At 38.0% G+C, this 8,049-nt stretch overlaps 1 long non-coding RNA gene across 4 annotated transcripts; it reads right to left on the bottom strand.

The window, feature by feature from the left end:
• Positions 1 to 3,090: 3,090 nt before the first annotated feature.
• On the bottom strand, positions 3,091 to 7,412 carry LOC112487738 (uncharacterized). 4 transcript variants are annotated; one of them, XR_003051116.1, is made up of 3 exons: positions 7,092 to 7,412; positions 5,654 to 5,953; positions 3,091 to 4,614 (listed from the first exon to the last, which is right to left on the bottom strand). It is a non-coding gene; the product is annotated as an uncharacterized LOC112487738 (long non-coding RNA). The 4 variants fall into 4 exon arrangements; XR_003051114.1 differs by having other exon boundaries at positions 5,785 to 5,953; XR_003051115.1 differs by having other exon boundaries at positions 3,091 to 5,725; positions 5,826 to 5,953.
• Between the last annotated feature and the right edge of the window lie 637 nt (positions 7,413 to 8,049).

Raw genomic sequence — 8,049 nt, 5'->3', positions numbered from 1 at the left:
GGCAGATATATATATGTAGACATGATAACTGCGACAATACAGAACCACTAGACTCTGACGGCATACCTTTAGTCTTTAAATCCAAAATGCAGCAGTAAATGTTTGCTCAAGAAGGCAAGCTGACAAAACAAAATACAAAAAACAAAAAAAACCCACACACACACACACAAAAACAAAAACAACAACACACAGACATGGCAGACTGCACTGTTTTCAAGAGTGCTTTACCTTTTCCCTTCAGCATATCAAGGGTTAAAGTTCTGTTTTTCCCCCCCAAGAATTTGTTATGAAAAACCTTTTTTGTTATAATAATGAGGCTGGAATGACGACAGAGATCACTCACTCAAATGGTAATCACCACGATGGGCAGAACTTGACAACACAACAAGAGAACTGGCACTGACCCAACCACTGACCTAAGCTACGACCTGGTTGGCCTCTTTCTCCACCCTCTGGATGACTGTGCTGAATACACAATACACATAGGAGTGCCAGTCTTTGAGCCCCTCTGATGTATTTCAAGGTTCCCATTCACAACAGGGGGGCGGGGCCTTTGCTCTTTTAAACCACTGCTTCTACCGATGCAGCTTTTAAGGCTAGTATTTTATAATTGTGAACATGGCAGTAGTGAGAATTAGATAAACATAAAAAGTTTTCAACTGATCCTCCTGCTCGTTTTGACTAAGTGATAGCCATTTTCTTCTTTTTTATTAGCATTTTAGTTTCACATAGCATTTCAAAAGCCATAACACTTCAAGGTACGGAGATAGCGGTTCTTGACCACATTGTAGTTGACCCTTAACACGCGTTGACATTTAGTCATGTCTTCCTTGTTCTCATGTAGGAAATCTGATCTCATTTAAGCGTTGTATGAGCCCACAGCTAGTTTTCCATTGATATCCTTCTCCATTGCTTTTCTCACTGGTGCTGAGAGGGAGTTGAGGTGGCTTTTGGGGGAGGGGTGCCAGGCATAAGGTCTGTTAAGCAATTATTGGTGCATTGTAGCAGAAGGGCTGCGGGAAATCCTGGTAACATTTTGGGATTTTAAAATTGACAAGAATTGCTGCAGAGTCGTAACAGGAACCCAAAGCCCTGGTAGGAGTGGAGATCTAGGTGTCACTGTAGAGGCAAAGAAGGATCAGCCAGGCATAGAGGACTATTAGACAGTGGATGGAACAGTGACACAGGGAAGCTTGGATTTGAGAGGTGACAATGAAGTTGTGAGCATAATCTACCCTGGGAAGTAGACAAGCTCCATGAGGATGGGTGGGTTTTAGTAAAACAAAACAGAGCAGTCCCAGCTCTTGGTTATCTCTCTCTCTCTCTCTCTCTCTCTCTCTCTCTTTCTCTCTCGATCATGAATAATAGTTGGAAAAAAGGATAACGGTGACCCTAAATGCCTGGCAGAACACTTTTCATACTTGGGAGGAGAACTGCAGACCCCAGTCTGAAACATGTTCTGGGGAATGCCATGGTGGTGAAAAACGTGGAGCTCAGCAGGTTTGCAGTCTCACTGGCCAAAGGAAACTTTGAGAAAGATGAAATACATAGATTTCGAGAAGCGGTCAACAAGAGTTAGAATGTTGTTATAACCCTCTAACAGTGGAAGGCCTTGTCTCCCACAACGCTTCCTTTCCCATCCCCTGACTTCTCCTTACTTGGCTCTTTCGGGCGATTTTCTAACAAAGAGAACGAGATAAGGGAGTCCATAAAGATACAAGATTTATTTTATTGTTGCCAAAAAAGAGCACTCTTACCATTTAAAAATAAACAAAAGTAACGAAAATACAATGAATATAAATCAATTGTTCTAAACCGAGTTATCCCATATCTAATCACATTAGCCATCCAGGCATGTGTATGTGTTCAGTTCCTTATGTGGGAACTGCTGTGTATTCCACAGTGATTCTGCTGTGAAGAGCCCACATCAGCTGATCAGTCTGTGTTTTTGTTTACAGTGTTGGGTTTATGTAATTTGGGCAAAAAAACAAAAACGCAAAATAGTTATTACAAAAGACAAATTCCTACCTTAATTGAAATATTATTCAATAATATATTTGATATGTTGGTTGAAGTTGATAGAAGCATTACAATGTTGTCTTGTTTCATCATGTTCACGTAGTGGGTTTTAGTATATGTTTCAAAATATAAATATACTCATTTGCAGAGAGACAGGGAGTAGGAAAGTAGAAACGTTGAGTGTAAATGAGCATGTTTGTCTGACAGCAGCAACATTTGGCCTTCATGTCTGTGGAAGAAACACTGACCCATTCATTCAGTTTTCACACACAAACACACACCTGGGGTTTACTCTGAGAAAGTGTAGGAAGCTGGAGAGACTGACTGAAAGCAGAAATACGTTGGTACAAAGGCCCACTTTTAGGCAGTGAATGGCTGGGGGAGGTGCAGGTCAGCTTTTGCCACATTATCATAACGTCCAACTGAGTCTTCTGTCTGTGCTCCACACACTGAGACTAGTTCTCTGTTTATTTAAATAAACATTAGGGTTGAATAACAAAAATAGATGTGCTTTAGATCTCTCTTTATATGTGATATTTAACATTTTTGTGGAGCGCACACATCTTAAATTAGTTCGAGTAGGATTCCCCCTTTTCCTGAGTATTACTTTAAAACAGAGCTCCGTCTGGGTACAAGGATAGATAGGTTCTTGTTCTCTCCAAATCTGAGCTAAACTAGCATGTGCTAGCAACAAAATAAAAGAAAAAAGAAGAATTATGCAAATTGCCATTTCTGGGTTTTGATGCACATATTCATTTTAACAATTAAGTGGACTTTTTATAATATGGGTTTGTGTTTATAAATCCAAATTGTCAATGTTTCTTTCTCTGCTATGGAATGAGAATGTACTCATTTTGTAAAAAATACAAAGGTGCTCTTTAATATAAAACGCCAAAGGTTTAGATAAAAATAATTGTTTTTCAGAAATGGTTTTGGAGTATTTAAAAATACCACTAGAGGGAGCCAGCACTCCTCTAAAAAAAGGTAAACTTCTTACTTGGTATGGCTAAACCGATGACTAAATTGCCAACAGTAGGATTGCGGCCAAATATAGTACAATGCTTTTTTTTATTTTTTTATGGCTAGCTTTTTTCTTATACGGTTAAGTTCTGTGGATCTGGTCATTAAGACCATTTGGCTTGGGATAAATTCCTAGTTTTGTTGGAATATTATAAGAAATTTGCAGCTGACAGTCACCAGAGACAGAGTGGTGGCTCAGTGCTTTGCCAGGGTGTAGCATGCCATAACTTTAACCCTCTAATTGTCATGATCAGACCAGCACTGGGCTGACATGGAGTGGCGGCTTGACAAACCCAATCATCCGGACAGCCAGGGTTGAAGTTGCTGGAGGTTGGCAGCTGCCCAGGCTTCTCAGCTGGGGCCCCAGTCAGTGCTAAAGACCCCCAGGGAGGTCAGCTACCAATCCGCCCTCAAAAACTACCTTTTAAAGGCTGGTCTTTGATGGCTGGGTGGTGGGCTGTTGGTCTGCTGTAGTGGCAGGGCAGTGAAGACGAGGCCAACGTACAAGAAAACAAGCAGCAGGGTAACATAAAGGGTGTGTGTCCAATCGTGTTTGACAGGATTAGTTGGTGGCTGGATAATGGGGGGTGGTGGTGAAGATGCTTGCAGTGAGTTGTCTTAGGGGGTGGAAGAACATGTGCTAAAGTCCTTCCAATTGTTTATCTTCGGATTAGGTATTGTAAGAGCCAGAGCCCTGCGGTGCTGCAGGCTAAATCAACACTGGTGTCATTGACCAGGCCACAATTCTGACAGCAAGCTGTGACAACAATGACCTCTTAGACAGTAGCCCAGCTCTACTGCTGTCCTTGTTTGTGATGGCTTCCCTGTATCTACTGCTGTAAGATTATGAATGAATGAAGGAATATGAATTATGAATCCAGTGACAAATCCAAATGATTATTGGCTGAGCCCAGAACCATGCAAATGGTAATTGTCAACTCCAAATTGGATAATGTGTAATTGCACGCTGCATATTTCAGTGATTTGATGTGTGCGTCCCTGGGGCAAGAAAAAGGGGGGAAAGAATTGAAAAAGGGAAAATATTTGGGCGTGCTGCGTTTTTGTAGACAGTTATTTCACACATTTAGTCTGTTACACTTGTTTGGATCACAGGTTTGCATCAACTGCCAGCACAATTAAAATTGCAAATTACTTTTTGTAATTGTTAAGAAGTTACATTTCCTCATGTTCTCTCTCAGTGTTTGAATTAGCATTTCACAGTTCAGAGTGACAGCTGCTGAGCCTGGTGCCTCGTGGTGCTGTCTGAGGCCTCCCTCTGATCCAGTGCAAGCTCAAAGGTCGAAATCACTACTGTAAACACCTCCATTTACCAACAATTACGCAAAATTCTGGAATTTCACAAGTTACATCCAAGGTCTTACACGTAGTGTTTTATTTTTTGTATAATGTGAATTTTTTAAATTGAGTGTTGTAAATGTATTTCTCCTTTCTGTCACAGTTCTGGCAAAAGTTTTCAATAGTTTCAATTAAAACAAAAGTATTTAAATTAAACATGTATTTGTAATCATTTATTTGTTTTTGGCTGTAAGTTTGTCTTCATGCTTTGAGTCCCACCTAAGTGTGTAGAGACAGGGACAGAAAGACATTTTTATTTGGTGTATGTGAGATATGTTGTTGACATCTTGAATATTGGGCGTAAATAAATGAAAAGATTTTCATTTTCACAGTCAATATTGTAGGGCCTCCTCTGAAGGAACAAGAAAATAACTGCCTTTTCTTTAAAAATTCAGCACAAGTGACAGCTAATTAAAAAAAAAAGAACTATTTTAATACTATGTTGACTATTCAACATAAAAAGGAGGCTTGTAAATGTATTTTTTTAATCTTTGTGTTACTGTTGTTGTTTTTTTATTGTTACTGGTAAAATAGTTTAGTGAACATGATGTAGTCTAAAACAACAAAACAACAATGGCATCAATAGATTATATAAAAGGTCATAGAAAATGTATACGTATCTCCTAGATTTCAAACAAACTAAACGTATTTTTCTTGGAACGTGTGTTAACCTTTTTTTTATTTTCAACTGACATTTATTGAGTTCCTTTATTTGAAAGACATCTATAAGGTGATGGCAACCTTAAATGATTGATGCACGGACTGATTTCCATGTATTTGTCTTGGTTACTTTTTTAGGTAAAATATTCTTTTTATTTATTTTTATTGTGAGATAATGTACAAAAGTTATGAAAATAAAAATAATTTATGAAAAGTGATTTTATGGTAAAGGTGTTGAATTCTTCCATATTAACATAAAAGATAATCTCTTATACCACATATTAATACGTCAAGGGTTAGAGGAAAGATCTGTTATGCGCTGAGCTCATGAGATTAAGGGGATTATCTCCCCCAGAAAGACACAAATGCCAGGTATCATGAAATCATCCCTGCGACTGTAAAGGCCATTGTGATTAGTTCTAGACAATAAAACACCAAGGTTGTTTTTGAAAAGAATAGTGGGTTTTCTAACATATACTTCACATGTACAACTAACGATGATTTAAAAGTCAGAGTTGGACCAACTAATAAGTAAACCGGTGTAAACGTGTTCATGTTTATTTTACTACTATAATTAAAAATAACCTCTCAAACTCACAGGACTTCAGCTGGAGAGGTCAGGAGGGTCTATAGACAAATGATGATGGTGGTCCAGAATTTAGACACCAGCCTGTTTGGACCAACAGTATGAAAGGCAAATTTGAAATGTAAGAACAGTGTTTGGCATACCAATCTGCTGTATCCAAATGTTCTTGGTAGGCTGGGTTTACCATCAGGCCACACTCCAGTCCCTATGTGGGTTTAAGGCTTGATGCTTCAGGCTTATGTGAAGGCAGATGGGGAACCACAGTGGTGCTGTTGACCGTTGCCAGAGCAGGCAGCAATCTTGCAGCAATACCTGGATAGGGTGGGAAAAGGATGGAACAGAAAATCTTCGAATGACTTTTTAAGACAATAAATGTAAACGTATGTGTAATTATTTATTCTTTTATACACTGAATACAAAAGTACTTATAGATTAACTTGAGCACTGGCAACCCTTATCAATCCTTTCTTATTATTTTCAGTTTTTCTCTGCCCTAGGGTGACATTTGACCTAGTGATAAAAATCCCCAACTCCTCAGACATCCTCTACGTCCCTGGGATGTGGGATATGCAAGCCGGGTGAGGGATTGTAGTATCATATACAGTAATCCTTTGTCTAAGAACACAAAGTCCATTGGTCTCTCTAACCTCTTTAACCATGACTTTCATGACCAAAGTGCAACTAACCTGGGTTGAGAGGACCATGTTATGGAGGCTAATGCTATACATGAACTATGTATGTCTCTCAGAGAAAACAGATGTGAAGGGCTGTGGGACCTCTATCTTTCTGTAAAGACAATCTCACAAAATATTATTACATTACTAATTACAATATTTGTATTTGTAAGTATGTATTTTTATAGAACCAATTATCAATCCCCTGGGGAAATTGTTTAAATTAATTATGTAAAAAAAAAAATCAATCCCCTGGGGAAATTGTTTAAATGAATTATGTCAAAAAATTTTTGATCTATACCAGATGTTTAGGTTTATTTGAATCATTTGTCTAATTTTATGTGGCCACATATAAAACGTATCTGTTATTTTGGTTCGTTTATTTTATGTTTAAATTACAATGACGTACACAGATTAGTAATAAATGAAACGGGCACCCTATAGCCCAACGTTTACTCACTGAAGGGAGAAAGCTAGAGAAGCTAATGCTAAATGTTCGGTGACAAAGCGTTTTCTTCTACGTTTCACAGACACAAAAACTGTCCGAAAAAAAGATTAAATAAAATGAAATTGAAAGAAAAAACGACCGCCCTCACGCTATATGCAGCTACCTACGAACAGTATAATGTAACGTTAGGAGATTACCATGTAACCTGTCACGTTACATTGAAAAACGAACCCGTGTCCCACTCTTAAACAATTAATTGCAATGAAGCCGCTAACATTTAATATCGAACAAATCATTTGTTACGTTAGGAAAACGTTGACGTATTTACCTTTACACTGACGAACAATGTCGGGTGGTTGTCCCGCAGGTGAAGAAACATGTAGGATGTATTTCCTCTTTTCATGGTATGCTTTAAATGCTAGCAAGCCGTCACCCACGACGACACCCTGGTCAAGGCCATCTCATTTTATTGCATCTTTTCAAACTATTTTTCACATCTTAAAATAAAAACAACAACACTCAAGATCTTTTCTGAGCAGAGAGACAATCTTATCAATATGTCCCCACTATAGTGAATTAGTAGGCAAAAAGACAGAACAACAGTGTGTGTCGAACTCCAATTACAATCTGTGATGCTGGTGTAGTAGCCTTGGCCAGCATCATATCTGGCTACTACAACTGCTGGTCCTCTATGTGCTTACTGGTCTCACATATTCTATTATCTGGTCACAAAGCATCTGTTTTTTCATGTCAACAACTCACAGAAAGCAACACACAGACATGTTTCGTATGAATAATGTTCTTATCTGTGCTACTTATTATTCAGGCAAGAAAAGTTTGAAAGAAAAAAATGCAGTGAAATTGTTATATATTGTAATTATCAAGAAAAACAAAACATGGCAGGGGAATAAAACAGGAAGGAAAAGACTAGAATCACAGGGTTTTTATTTTTTTTATAGATAATACCTATTATTAGGTGACATATTTAGTTTATGGTACTGTCTACAGGTAAAAGTGACAACTCTGGCCCTATTGAGAACTAATTTATGGCAGACCAGTGCTACTACCTGTGGCTTTATCATCAACATGATTTTTAGAACATAATGTATGTGATAAAAAAAATATTTTAATCTAGAATATTTAAAATGTTACAATCCCAGTAATGGAACTTCAAAACTCAAAATACAACTCAAATCTTTTTAACCATAAAATAGGTCATTTTTCCTTTAAGTTTTAATTCATATTTTCTTTGATGGCACAGATGGTTCATGAGGACAAGTCATCCA

The sequence above is a fragment of the Cynoglossus semilaevis genome, chromosome 11, assembly GCF_000523025.1.
Source record: "Cynoglossus semilaevis isolate Cse_v1.0 chromosome 11, Cse_v1.0, whole genome shotgun sequence".
In the NCBI taxonomy this organism is placed as follows: domain Eukaryota; kingdom Metazoa; phylum Chordata; class Actinopteri; order Pleuronectiformes; family Cynoglossidae; genus Cynoglossus; species Cynoglossus semilaevis.
This window is presented reverse-complemented; position numbering and strand designations above follow the sequence as displayed.